The sequence below is a fragment of the Tamandua tetradactyla genome, chromosome 11 (genome assembly GCF_023851605.1).
Source record: "Tamandua tetradactyla isolate mTamTet1 chromosome 11, mTamTet1.pri, whole genome shotgun sequence".
NCBI lineage: Eukaryota > Metazoa > Chordata > Mammalia > Pilosa > Myrmecophagidae > Tamandua > Tamandua tetradactyla.
The window spans coordinates 35,039,539-35,054,887 of record NC_135337.1 but is presented as its reverse complement, the minus strand read 5'-3'; the positions used below and the strand labels follow the sequence as shown (position 1 = coordinate 35,054,887).

The 15,349-nt window shown below is 37.9% G+C and overlaps 1 protein-coding gene across 2 annotated transcripts in view; it reads left to right on the top strand.

Annotated features, from left to right (window-relative positions):
* LRRC8C (leucine rich repeat containing 8 VRAC subunit C) overlaps window positions 1-15,349 on the top strand; it is a 101,879-nt gene that overhangs the window by 34,610 nt on the left and 51,920 nt on the right. The gene's annotated exons all lie outside the window — the stretch shown is intronic.

Here is a 15,349-nt window from a genome sequence, read left to right as displayed (position 1 = left end):
AAAGTGGTTTCTTAACTCTCTGTTTGCATATATTTTTATCCCTAGTCTTAGAGTAGTAGATACCACTGATTAACTCCAAAATTCTCTTTTGTACATTTTTTTTCTCCCTTTTTTTTTTGGGTAGGGGGAGATATCATAGCCTCTTATTCTAGATGTATGTATGTGCTTATTAGCCTTTGACTGGAAAACATGAACTCCTTTCATTTGAAAGATTTTACAAGCTTTTTAATTTCCATCTGGAAGGAGGTAAAGTTACTTTGAAGAAGAAAAACATTCTTTTAGGCACAGCTCTTTTGTCTTGTGTGGAGTTGAAGACAGTATATTTTATCTGTTTTCATCTATTTGGAATTCTCTTAATTCATCATTATCACCAGCAGACCTGAGAGACATTTCCCCCTAACCCTTTCTCTTCACATCCTTATGAAATTAACCAGGCAAATTTCTCCTTCTGTCTTTATTTCAAAGTGAATCTTTTTGTTTAATGAGATGTTTTTCTGGCACTCAGTTGACATACTTTTTTTTTTTTAAGTCATGATAACATATATACAGCACAGAATTTCCCATTTAACTACTTCCATGTGCACAATTCTGTAATATTAATCTCATTCACAATATTGTGCTACCCACACCACAATCCATTACTGAAACTTGTTCATCACCCCAAACAGAAACTCTGTATTCATTAAGCAGCAATTCACCATCCTCTCCCCACACTATCAACCTCTGGTAATCTCTAATCTGTCTTCTGTCTCTATGTATTTGCTTATTCTAGATATTTCATATGAGTGAAATCATACAATATTTGTCCTTTTGGGTTTCTCTTATTTTAGTCATTAACCTTCATTCTTACAGGTGTTCTGAGGAAACAAGAAGTCATAAGTCTAGGGGGTATCCTAAAAACTCACTGACTGCAAAAAACAGAAGACTATAAATACACTTACAAACACAGGCAAACATACAGAAAACTTTTGAACCAATTCCTACGTACAGCTGTAACAGACAAATGCAAATACAGATGCGAAAATATACATAAACACACTACAGGCAAAACACAGTAGTGGAGAAACTTAAGATTTCTGTGGATAATGTAATAGTACAGTTTTTAAGAACTTAAACATGATTCTTACACAAATCTTGAATGAACAAATGCCAAAGATTAGTTCAAATCATTAGTGGAGAAGACAGCAGAATGGCAAAGCTGATTCAAAGAGCATTTTAGGAACTATTTGAAAAAAGAATGTTAGAATAAGGTTGCTTAAAGGTTAGATGCAAATCAAGGTAATATCCTAGCCTAATGTCCTTCAGGGCCATAAAACCATGATGTTTTGGGTTATATTTTCTACTGGACAAAAATCCACAAGTTTGGCCTTTAATCAGTAGTAGTTAGCAAACTAAGGATGGTATAGTTCCCTAAATAATTAAGTATTCCCTGGATGGGCCAATTAAACAATTCTCCAATATTACATTCAAAGGATATGCTACCTTCCTTTGCCTCATTTCCAAATTTTTGATATTTTTTGCTTAACGATGTACATTTGCTCATCCTGAACTTCCTTTTGTTTTGCTATTTTCTCAGTAACTTAATAGACATTTTACCATGGAATGTGCTAAATGCAAAACACTGGACCTGGAAGTCCTCAGACTTAAACCATGGATCAAAAACTTTGTTTCCATACTTGACTCCCTTTCCTGTGAGGCTCTTCTGTTACTCAGATCTCAAAATACCTCTGTAATCTCACCATGAGCAGAAGGGGAGGGAAATCCTGTTTCAGTCTTAACACCAAGTTCAACCAATTTATAGGACCTAAACTGTTCTCCAAGCTCTCACTTTGGATGGCAAGTCATCTTAAACCCAAGAGAGCAAGAGTCCCTTCAGCTGGGACATGGAAGAGCCTAAATACCATATCTCAGTAAGAAATCCAAGGGTCCAAAAAGGGAATTACAAAGGATCCTATTAGTGGACCTGCCATGAATTTCACTGATTCAGAGGTTGCCAACAGCTCAGCTTCTCTTGAGGTGAGCAAGTCCTCATGGGACCTCCAAGAACCTTTAAAGATTTAAAAATTGTCAAACTGTGGCCCACTGGCTTAATCTGACCTGTAGCCTGTTTTTGTATGACTTATGAGCAGAGAATGTTTTTTACATTTTAAAGGATTATTTAAAAAAAAATCAAACAGAAAACATGTAACACAGACTATATGAGAACTACAAAGCCAAAAAACATTTACTGTCTCTTCTTTTATAATAAAAGCTTGCTGATCCCTGCATTAAAAACACTTGACAAACAGCTGAATTGTTAGCATGTTGTATAAAAACTTGCTGCAAGGAAAAAGTCCTCTCCAGCAGGCAGATTCAAAGAATTGCCAGTGGTAGGAACATTTTGTTAGGGAAAAAAAAAATGTTAGATAATCAGTAATAGATTTGAATCATAACAAAATAATTTTTGGTTACAGAGTACTAAATTCTTGATTGACAGCTGACAGTCAACTGGGTGGGTGGTAACTAATTCCCCCAGAACGATTCTTCATGTCATTGAAGTCAGGGAATTATTTAAGCATTTTTTCAGGAATGCTCATTTCTTTCCAGGACAAAGTTGTAAGCTTCATCATATAAACAAGTTTGGGGCAGTTCTTTTTTTTCAACAAGGCGGTAGTGGTATATTTTTAAAGCATGCACTGGGGTGCATTAACCACAAAAATAGTTGACTCTAGTATCTTTTGATACTATGCTGATTTTTATTAAAATCGCTTGTTTAATTTAGGGCTACACAACTAAGTTGGAAGATGAAAAACATGTAAGTGAGTCAGAAGACCGTTGCAAAAAGGATTAGAGCATTGAAAATCATAATCTGTATGGAGAAGGTGAAAGGAAGAAATTGCAATGTTTCAGCTAAGATGAAGAGTTTGGAAAGAAATTTAGTAATTACTTCCAGAGGTGTGAAAGGGATCTCCAGATGAACATGGAGAGTAGTTATAAATCTCTTCTGAAAAGAGATAAAATATTCCTGCAGCATAAGGATTTGGGTGATTAAATTAATTTTTGGACATCAGGTCTGCAAGTTTTCATGAAGCTGGTCTTTTTGAAAGACTTTAAAACTAGAACAGAGCTGGAGCTCTCTGCCATGGGTTTTGTTTGGTCTTGCCTGAAGGTTTGTCCAGATAAACATTTTAGATTGGCCACGTGCTTTTATTTAAGGCTAGACTGGGTACAAACCGCCAGATTTGCTAGTTTTTTGTGAGTATTAAAAAGAAACCACTATCTGTGAGTTCTAATTCTGTGAACAAAGATAAGGGATAGCACAAAGTAAAACAGGGAAAATTTTGCACGTATTTAAATATCTGAAAAGGAAAATGATTAAACACAATGGCTAGTAAGGCAAAGGCCTGAGGAGATGAGTGAGCCATCCATTCCCAAGGGAGGAGAGGTTCCAGCAAATGGGGCAGCAAGTGTAAAGCCATGTCCCTGGCATGGTGGGGGAACAGCAAGAAGACCAAGGTGAGTGGAGGACACTGAGCTAGGGGAAGGGTATTGGTTGTTAAGAGATGGTCTTGTAGGGTCACAAGTATCTTGTAGGTCTTTACTCTGAGTGAGATGAGGAACCATTCGAGGTTCTGAGCAGAAGATCATCACAAACTGGCTTGAGTTTTTTGGTTTTTTGGGGTTTTTTGCATGAGCAGACACTGGGAATCAAACCTGGGTCTCCAGCATGGCAGGCGAGACTCTGCCACTGCACCAGCATTGCCTGCCCCTGGCTTGAGATTTGAAAGGATCACTCTGACTGCTATATAGAGCAACACTTACTCAGCTTTTTGGTCTCTGGGCCTTTTATGCTCTTACAAAAATTATTGAGGGGGCCATTTTCTCTTTCTTCCTGCTGGCTCCCCAGGCGGGAGCCAATTTCAGGCTTCTACTTGCTTTCTCCTTTTTCCTCTTCCTCTCTGCTTTATTCCTTCAATAAATCTGTTAATCTTGTTTTGAAAATCTCAAAGAGCTCTTATGTGGGTTATATCTATGGATATTTACCATGTCAGAAAATTTAAATTGATAAATAGATATTTATTAATTTATTTAAAACAATAATAAAGTCACTATATGCTAACACAGATGATGTATTTTTATGAAAAATAATTACGTTCAAAAAACATAGTGAAACAATGGCATTGTTTAACATTTTTATACATTTCTTTAATGCATGGCATTTTAGTCTGTTCACTATCACATATTATGTAGATTTTTGAGAACTCCACTGTATACTCATGAGAAGAAGAAAGTAAAACAGGCAAATAAAATCTTAGAATTCTTATGAAAATTGTTTCAACCTCACTGATTCCCTGAAAAGGCACACTATGAGAAACAATCATAGAGAAGAATAATCTGTAGGAGGCAATGATGGAAACATGGAGACCAGTTAGGAATATGGTCAATGGGGCATTCCCCATTTGTAGCAAACCAAATGAGACTTGCTGGTGGCTCGATTGTAGCTGTAAGGTGGTGAGAAATAGTCAAATTCTGGATATATTTTAAAGGTTCAACCAATAAGATTTTTTAAACAAAAAAGATCTGAATGTGAGAGAAAAAATTCAAAATTGATTCCAAGATTTTGCACCAGCAGAACTACAAGGATGGACTTTCTATTTCTGAAATCGGGAAGATTGCAGGAATAACAGGGTGTATTAACTCAGGTTCTCTAGAGAAACAGAATCAGCAGGAGATAGCTGCAAATTTAAAATTTATAAAAGTGTCTCATATAACTGTGGGAATGTAGAGTCCAAGGTCTGTAGGGCAGGCTGCAAGCTGATAACTATGATGAAGTCCACAACGAACTCTCAGGAGAGGCTGGCTGGACAACCAAGGGGATGAAATCTGTAGGGCAGGATGTGAAGCTGGCGACTCCAACAAAGGGTCTGGATGAACTCCACAGGAGAGGCTCACCAGCTGAAGCAGGAACAGTGGCTATTGACTATCTCTTCTGAATCCTCCTTAAAAGCCTTCCTCTGATTAGATTAAACATCTCTCATTGTAGAATACACTCCCCTTAGCTGATTACAGATGCAATCTTCTGTGGATACAGCTGCCATAATCGTGATTTAAATCCATGAAATATCCTCATTGCAATAGACAGGCCAGCACCTGCCTGACCAGACAACCGGGCACCTCCACCTGGCCAAGTTGACACATGAACCTGACCATGACACAGGGTATGTGATGAAGTGAGGAATTCTGTTTTGGACTTGTTGAAATTTCTAGTAAGCATCCATTTGGAGAGGTCAAGTAGACAGCTGGATATTTAAGTCTGGAATTTAGGGTGGAGACTTCTTATTGCCTTTACGTCCTTCAGTAGTTTCTTAAAAAAAGGATACATAAAAATAAATTTTCTGACTTCTTCAGTGTCTGAAATATATTCTTTGTTCTGTTCTCAAATTTGAGTGTTGGTTTGGCTGGTTATTAATTCTAAGTTGATAACGATTTTCACTAAGAATTTTTTTTAACTTTTTTTTGTGAAATATAACGTGTATACACAAGAGCAATGTATTTCCAAGTATCACTAAGAATTTTAAAGTCTCTTTTTCCTATCATGTTCTACATGCAGAATTGTTACAGAAAAGTCTCGTTCTTTGTATATGATCCCTGTCCTCCTCTTTCCCCCAGATGCTTCCAGGTTCTTCTCTATACTCCTTTTGTTCTGAAAGTTCATGATGTGGTGTGGACTTTCATTCATTGATTGTGCTGGACCCTTCAGTCAACCTTTTTAATATTGAGTCTTACATCTTACAGCTGGAAATTTTCTTGGACTATTTGTTTGATAATGGTCTCCCCTCATTTTCTCTTTATGCGCTGTTTCCCAGATACTAGATCTGAAAACTGCATGCATATTTTTTTATTCCCTCTTTGCCTTTTTGATCTATTTTCAGATAAATTTCCTCAACATTATAATCTAACCCTTATTTTTTGGTATCTTATTTGTAACTTCTAAGCTTTTTTCCTAATGTATTTATTTTCTGGACACAACATCTTCTGTTAGCTCTCTGAGAATAGAAAGTATAGTTTGAGGTTTTTAAAAAGTGTTCTGCTTCTCTCAATTTTGTCTCTTTCCCTTACCTTTGGCTATTTAGTGTGTTATTTTTTTTTCCTTTGATCGTGTGTTCGTCTTGTTTGAATCTGTCTTTCAGGTTGGAGGCATTCCCCAAACATGTGGTGATCCTTAACTGTGTTTCATACGTGATGGTGAAGCATTAGGAAGCTGTTTGGGAGATTTGTGTGAATTGTGGAACTTATCCACTGAAGGGCTTCACAGTAGAGTGACTAGGTGGTGAGCTGCCAAGTACTTTTTGTTGGATGACTTCCACTTGAATGTCTTTGTTACGTATTTACACCTAAGATCTCATTCCTTTTCAAGATCATACCATATTCATCTTTATCCCCCTTGCAATCCCAAAGCATGTATATACACATATATAAACATTTATGTTTATATATATATAGGTATGAGTATGTACTAATTGGACACATACATGCACATCTCTGTGTTATAAATGTAAAAGTGCCAAGGAAATAGGACTTGTCTAATATATTAAAGTCAGAAATGGAGTGGGGTCTAGAATCTTGGATTTCCAATCTAAGTTTCTTCCTACAACTAATGTACCTCAGTCTTTCCATCAGCGCCTTCCTCAAAGCAGAAGAAATTTTTCTGCTTATCTCGGGGATGTGGGAGTGGAGCTGGAAGCATTGTAATGAAAAGAATAAATTTTGTTTAATAACTTACATTTTAAAGTCAAAATGTGCCTGAATTTTATCTTTGACTCTGTGTCCTCCTTGATTGCAATATAAAACCTCTTGTTAATCCATAATCTTTCAGTAAACCAGGAAAATATGCCATATGTATCCTATTACTTCTCATTCCCCACTCCCCTATCCCCCTACCCCCTGCCCCCCAAGCCTGGCACACATTCATCTATTCCAGCATGAACAGGACAGCCCCAGGTCAATAAGGTGTTTAGCTCAAGTTCAAATATTTTTAGTGAGAGCCCATACTCTTCCTTCTCCTAATAGTGGCTTAAGCAAGACAGGAGATTATTTATTTTCCTCTCACATTAATCTGAATATTCTGGATCTTTGACATCAAAAAACTAAAGCATAGCCTTCACTTATCTGGTTAAAGATTGTTAGTTCTATTCCTACTTCCCAGCTCAGAAGTAAAGAGGGAGGGCCCACTGAGGGCAAGCCTCCCTCCTTTAAGGGCACGACTCAAAAGTAGAGCATGTCTTCTCTGTTTATAGTCTATTGATCATAGCTATAAATTTCATGGCTGTAGCTGCTGCAAGTGGGCTGAAACATGTGCTTATTTATTTTTATGTAAAAAAATGAGAGAATGGATATTGATAGACCAGAGTAGTATCTTCTGTGTGATGCTCCCTTCTAGCTAGGAGTACAAAGAACACAAGGACATATTTACTAGCATGTGAGACTCAACATAGGGTACCTTTCAGTAACTACTCCTGGAGATCATATGACTCAACTTACAGAAATTCTCCCTTAGAGGGACATGGCAGCCCCATAGATTGCAACTGGTTTACTCAACCATAGCTTCTGATCATCCTGTAGACCCCAGAAAGACAGCAGCAATCAGAAGGGCAGCCTTTCCATAAATGGTGCCATCCCCACACAGCAGGTCTAACCATCGTAAGGTGTGTGGTAGGGATGGGCCCTTCTTAGAGAATTCTGTGGTTCTTATAGCTCTTAGCTATTGAGGTTTCCTTAAAACTTGGGGTCACATTGCAGAGATGCTAGGTGCTGAGTAAGCTCCAGGATTCATCAACTCTGGGGAAATCAAGCAGATTTGCACATCTGGGACCTCTGGATTTCCAGATATCTAATTCAAGAAGTGGGACAGGTTGGCATGTTCATGGCTTTGTTTCAATGTATCCATGCAACAAAGGCAGATAACTCATGAAGTTAGAGATGACTGATTTGGAGACTCTCACCCAACTTGAGGCAAGTGAAGGAGTTACAAATGTTTTAAAGAGAACAACTATGATTAATTTGAGGGTGCTCTCAGACTCTATCCATGAGCAGTAGATATAGAATCCAGAAACTTCCCAGGAGAGATCCTTACCTAATACTTTCTTTACAAAACAGTGAAATGGATAATTATGACATTTTACTGTCAAGCACTTGTCTAAATTAAATGCATAATTTAGAGTGGATAAATAATCTGTACAAGATTACCAACTAACAGCCAGAGATATATTTCAAACCTAGATCTTTCTGGCTGTGAAATCTGCATTGTGACCGCTGCATTATGTTGCACAAAAGGACGAGTTGAGATGACTTATTTTTATTTTTTAGATTAATGTGGCTGCTAATGGCTAAACTTAAAGTTCTGGAAATGCAGATGTTTAATGAGGTAATATATGCATATAAGTTAATAACAGGAGTATTTTTTATTACCTTACTGTTGGCATATGTTTTGATAAGAATTTCATATCACCCTAAATGTGCAAAACAATTTTAGTGACTTCATTGAGAAGAGAAATGACTTCCAAAATTACCTTTAAGTTTTGACTAAAAAAGCTAGTTAATGGGTGGTACAGTGGTGGCTCAGTGGCAAAATTCTTGCCTGCCATGCTGGAGACCTGGGTTCGATTCCCTGTGCCTGCCCATTCAAAAAAAAAGAAAGAAACCAGTTACTATCATGTTGATGCCCCAAGTAGGAGCATACCCCATCCATTATGAATGGTCTGCCTAACTCTGTAGACGCAATAACCAGTAGTAGCCATTCTTGTTTAGAAAATGGCTCATGTGATGATGTGATGACAGTCTTTTTCTGCAGATTTTTCAAGGAGACCTATTCTTCAATAGAAGGGAAAACATTGTAGACCCAAATTGTGTCATCACAAAGGACCATCTCATTAAAATATTTTATAAGTGAAAACAGACGTGTTTAGATGAGGCAGTGAAGTGTATTATTAATGTTAAGCAGCAAGCATGTATTTATAGAGAATCTCAGGAATGCGTTACAACTGAGAACATCTTTACATTTTCTCAGCTGAATTGAGTCTTTTCTTTAATTGAAATATACAAGCTTTTCAAAAGTCCATTTGTATCATATCCAAATAAGAGCAGAATAGGTCCCTTTTATGAGGAAACCACAAATCTTGAAAACAGTGGATTTCTTTGATGCTCTTTGGCCGCACTACTGTTTGGTTTAACTCTCATTTCTGGTAATGGAGTCTCTAGAGTCTCAGAATTAGTTTTCTTAGAATTTTTATATTTCTGCCAGGCCTCTTCCTGTTGACGTATTCAGATGGAATCAAAATTATTTGTGTGACGTCATCAGCAATGTAAGTACAGCATTTGAAAACAGTATAAGGCTCTGATATGTTAATTAATATATTTGGGTGTGTTTACTTGGAAACCTGGAATGAAGCCTGTTTTAAAATATATTGAAATATACTTTGGAAAAAGAGTTAGAAAATTCTTAACCTCCATAAGATTTTTAAATAGTCATTCCCCATCTCTCACCATCTCAAAGTGGATAGCTCTGTTGTTATTTTTAGAAATATACCTAAGCACCATCACTATTTTATATTAGAATCACCTATGAAGATTGTTAATCCTCATTCCCTTTTTTAAAAGTATTTTTATTGACAAATCTTCACACACAGTCCATACATGCGTACAATCAATGGCTCAAAATGTCATCGCATAGTTGTATATTCATCACCATAGTCATTTTTAGAATATTTGTATCACTCCAAAAAAAGAAAGAGAAAAAAGGAAAAACTCATACATTCCATACCCATTACCCCTCCCTTTCTTTGACCACTAGTATTTCAATCTACCCAATTTATTTTACCCCTTATCACCCCTATTATTTACTTATTTTTTATCCATATTTTTTTGGTGGAGGGTTCTTTTTTATTTTCACTTAAAAATTTTTTATTGTTAAATATAACATATATACAAAGAAAAGAAAGAAAAAGCAATGATTTTCAAAGTACACTTCAACAAGTAGCTATGGATCACTATCTATATTTTTTTAGTTATCTGTTCATGCCCTGGATAAAAGGAGCATCAAACACAAGGTTTGCACAATCACTCAGTCACATTGTAAAAGTTATATCATTATACAGTCATCTTCAAAAGTCAGGGCTACTGGAACACAGCTCTGTAGTTTCAGGTACTTCCCCCCAGCCACTCCAATACACCATAAACTGAACAGGGATATCTATAGAATGCATAAGGATAACCTCTCAACTCTGTTTGAAATCTCTCAGCCACTGACACTTTATTTTGTCTCATTTCTCTTTTCCCCCTTTTGGTCAAGAAGACTTTTTCAACCCCATGATGCTTTGTGTGGCAAATCCTGGGATTTCTGTTCCTCGTTGCTGGGGAGATTTACATCCCTGGTAGTCATGATTCATGCAGTGGGAAGGGCAGTGAGTTCACCTGCCAAGTTGGCTTAGAGAGAGAGGCCACATCTGAGCAATAAAAGAGGTTCTCTGGGGGTGGCTCTTGGGCATAATTATAAATAGGCTTAGCCTATCCTTTGCAGGAATAAGCTTCATAGGGACACATCCCAAGATCAAGGGCTCAGCCTATTGATTTGGTTGTCCCCACTACTTGTGAGAATACCAGAAATTCTCCAAAATGAGAATTTGAATATGTTCTCTTTTCTCCCCTGTCCCCAAGGGGACTCTGCAAGTACTTCTTCCTTCACTGCCCAGATTACTCTGGGATATATTGGGGCATCACACTAACCTGGACAAACCAAATTATCTCACACCCTTTTCAAGATCCATGTACTTACGGTGTTCAACTAAACTGACCGTACAAGTTAAATTAGGTAATGTACTACCCAAAATATAAATTTTACACCAAGTAAACATCTCATTCTCCTTTCAAAACTCAGCAGTGGGCATACAAATAGAACCTGTGTTCAGTTTCATATTGAATAGTAAACTATAACATGTTTATTAAAATATGTACACACAGTATGTTAAAATGGGCATTTTTCCAATAGGAAAATAAACTGTTAATCTTATTTCCCTGCTGGGTGAAATAGATTCTGAGAAACTACCCTTCGAATTCCTTAAAGTTACCAAGTGCTTGACCAGGAATCTGCAGAATGAAAGGTTTAAAGCCAGAGTTTGGAGCCACTGACAATGGAAAAGCAAACAGAAATTTATGGAGTAAAGGAAAACATCCTTTCATGTTAACTAATTCCTAAATTAAATCAAGAATGAGTTCAATTCAATTTTCAATACTGCTGTTTCTTTTCTCCATGCAATATTAGGATTGATGTCTTAGGATAATGGGCTGTGCAAACAGATTTCCTGGATTGTATTCAGTTTCCTCTACTTACCACCGTGTAACCTCAGGCAGAGTATTTAACGTCCCTAAATATCAATTTCTTCTCTAAGATTAGGTTAATAGTACCTAGACCCTAGGGGTGTTTGGGGATTAAATAAGGTAACAGATATGGAGAGAAGTGCTGGTCATCTTCTAAGTACGTAGTATACATTAGCGTCTGTCATGATGGAAGTGGGATTTTCCTTTACACGTATAGATTTTAGCTAAGGAAGATCAATAGTCTATTCTAAAATAAACCACCTGTCAAATAAAAATGGACCCCATCAGAACTACGGCATCATCTGTATTCAGAAAATGTTCAGAGGAGTAAATTTCTGCACATATAGGCTTAGACATCTAGGTCAGGGGAGGGACAGCAGGTGGGAATGCCAAAATAAGCAGCACAGTCTCTGCCCTTAACAGAATTTACAGTGAGGGAGGGGAGATAGCTGAGAGTATAAATAACTCAGTGGAGTGAAGGAGTGAACAGAGCAGGTAGGGAAAGTGTTGATTTTGGACCGCATGTGAACATACTCAGCTACTGGCTTCCAAAATAGGTTATGGTCTAAGACCCTTTTGACTTTTATCCCAGCCATATGCTCTTTCCATAGGAGGGTGGGCCAAGTTAAGGAGACTTTTAGTCCTGAGCTGGTGATTGGGGTAAGGTGGGATCTGGGGTTCATGTTAATTTCAGACATGATATTAAAATATAAATTCATAGAGTACTGAAGTTTTTAAGTTTTTAAGTGAACACTGCATTTTATAGCCCAGATAAAGCTCTGCTTTCTCCTTCAGACCTCATTTGGTGTGTTCCTTTACCTTTTATCACAACAAGAGGAAACAAGATATTTCTAAGGGAATATTAGAAAGTCCCACAGCTGCATGTGGGAATCACCTGGGGATTTTTAAAAAATAGCCTCATGCCTGGGTCTCACCCCAGGGATTCTGATTTAATTGGACCCAGGCATCAGTATTTTGAAGTTCTCCAGGTGATTCCAATGTATAGCCAAAGCTAAGAATCACTGCTTTAGCCCACACGGAGCTCTGTTTTCTCCCAGGTGTTCTTATAAATTTCAGGAGGCTGGCTCAGCCCAAATTCTGTCAACAGGGTTTGCAGTTGGCAATTCCTAATTTAATACCACACCATGTGTTTTCCCTGTGGAAGCACATGCAACTTCCTGCTAGAAAAATTCTCATCTTCATCTTCTAACAGAGTAGTAGGAGGCTATCTCTTCTAGCACCCTGCCTCCAGAGGACACATGTGTGCCCATCAAAACAGAACTAACCGGCCTTTTGTCACATATACATGAATGATCAACCATATGTTCTGTCTGAGAACCATTTATTCACTCATATGACACCAGTTTCTTTCTTTCTCCGCTAAGTCTCTCATGCTGCAATGTGAAGCCTATGGCTGTATAGTAAGTTGAAACATCTTGTTCTTGGTCTCTTAGTCTGTCATATACTCCAGGTCTTGACTCATCAGTTAGCCTGTATATTCCTTTGCTTATCTCAATTTACATCAACTTTTGTTCACTGATGATCCTCTGAATGCCAAGTAGAAGTCAGATACTCTCCTGGACATTAGGGATGAAATGTGTCCAAAACAGGCAAAAACTCCTGCCCTTACAAAACTTACATTTAAGTGGAAAGGCACAGGAAAGCAGCACATAAATAATTGAGATAGAGAGTGTGTTCAAAACAAGTGCAATGGAGAAAACTAAGAGCCAGGAGGATAGCAGTGTGAGGGTGGAGCTGTGACACTGAACTGGCCTCGCAGCAGTATGCGCGCGAGAGGCTTGGGCCCGAGTGGTAGTGACAGAGATGGTGAAAGATGTTTGCAGTCCGAATACATTTCAGCAGTGTCTGAAGATGAGGGATTGAGCTGCTTCGGGAGGAGGAGGATTCCAGGAAGAGCGTACTGCAAATGCAAAGGCCCTGAAGCAGAAGTGAAACTGGAATAGTCAGGAAACAGCAAGAGGACCAGTGTGGCTGAAGAAAAGTGAGGGTGCAGGAGAGGGTTTTGAGTCTGAGGGTGGGAGTGGCAGGGGATTACATAAAGTCTTTGTTGTGGTTTGAAGCTGTGTGTGCCCTAGAAAAACATGTTCTTAAATTTAATAGATTCCTGTGGGTGTAAATCCATTGTAAATAGGACTTTTGGATCAAGTTACTTCAGTTAAGGTGTGGCCACCTCAGTCAGAATGGGTCTGAATCCCATTACTGGAGTCAATTATAAATGGAGTAAAAGACAAAAGAGAAATCCAAAGAGGGAGCAAGCAGCCAGAAGCTGAAAATCAACAGAGCCTGGAGGAGAATGGATAGACCCAGAGATGCCATCATGTGTCTTGCCTTGTGAAAAACTAAGGACCAAGTGTTGCAAGCAGCCAGCCCCAGGATGCCACAGTCTTTACGGAGAAAGCCCCACCTTGACACCTTGATTTGGGCTTTCTTCTAACCTCAAAATTGTTAGTGAATAAATTCTTATGGTTTCATGATACTTGTTTGAACAGTCTTGTAGGGCTTTTTATGAAGACTTTGGTTTTTTTCTGAGTGAGCTAGAGTTATTGGAAGATTTTTGAATAGAGAAGAAATCCAATGTTTTAATAGGCTCTCTTTAGCTGCTAGGTTGAGACTCATCTGTAGAGGTCAGTAGTAGAAGCAGAGACCAGTTAGGAGGCTATAACAAGCCAATAACAACTTGGACCAGGATAGTAGCAACGGAGATGGTGTGAAATTTTTAGATTCAGGATATTTTTGAAGGTAGCATTTGTTGCCCTAAAATAAGGGTTTATCTAATGTTTTTCCATATGCCTCTTTAAAAAAAAAAAAACAGGGCCCAATCTCCAATAAGACATTTAAATAATGCTAGTTATAGCAAAAGGTTAACTTTCTGGCATTTGAATACCATGTATTCCAGTATCATGTTTTTTAAAAGAACAACATTATTATTGATTTGTTCCATTTCTAATCCACCATCATTGCCCATAGTCGTCTCATTCCTGTTTTGCTCTGCTTATGCCTTACTGGTCATTTGTTATTGACTATTTTGACACTAAACTATGACAGATCACTACTGCATTGCTGTTTTTAATGATAACCTATGCCTCTCTTCTTGCAATCTCTACCTTATTCCATGGATTTTATCAAAGGCCTGTTTGCCTGCTCCCTGAGAGGAGACTCAGGCAGATGGTGGAACGAGAGGAAAGAATGTGATATTGTTAATACTACTATAAAGGAGCCCAAGGTTCAAAATAACCAAGCCAACAACAGCTCTTTTCCTACTCCTTTCCTTTCTTCCTCCTCCTAATTCTCTGAACGAGGCAAATAAAGAGAGTTTTCCTTTTCTCCCTCCACACAAACCTCTCAGATGGCCTTTTGTGCCTTGTATGCTTCCCCTTGCCCCATGTAGAGTGAGAAGATGTAAATAATGGCACAAAAGAAATCGGGTGATTCCGTTCTCCAAAACTCAATGCACTTTACTCTAAATTCTAGTACTCACATAAATACTTTGATTATAAAATTTTTTTTAATTGGGAGAATAAGTATATACCCATTTATTCATTCATTACATATTTATTGAGGACTTTTTATGTGCCGGACACTGTTCTGGGTTCTGGGAGATAGGCGTGAACAAAACAAAGTCCCTGTTTTTATGAAACTTACCTTATAATGCAGAAGATATTTACTTAAGTAAACAAGTAGATGTATAGTAAATCTAATATAGATAATGCTGTTGAGAAAAGCAATAAGAGAAATGAAAAGGAATGCTGGGATGGTGTGCTGCTGTGGTGCTGAGTTAATATTCATGTTGCAAATAGGGTGACCCTAGAAGGCCTCTCTGGTAATGTGACATTTGTACTGAAGCCAGAAAGAAGTGAATGAGTGATTAATGCCTGAGTGTGGTGGCAAAATGCTCATTGCTACAAGAAGTCCTCAAATGTTTTCTTTTCTCTTTTTACTCCCTGAGTGATTTCATCCTGACCCATCACTTTAGCCA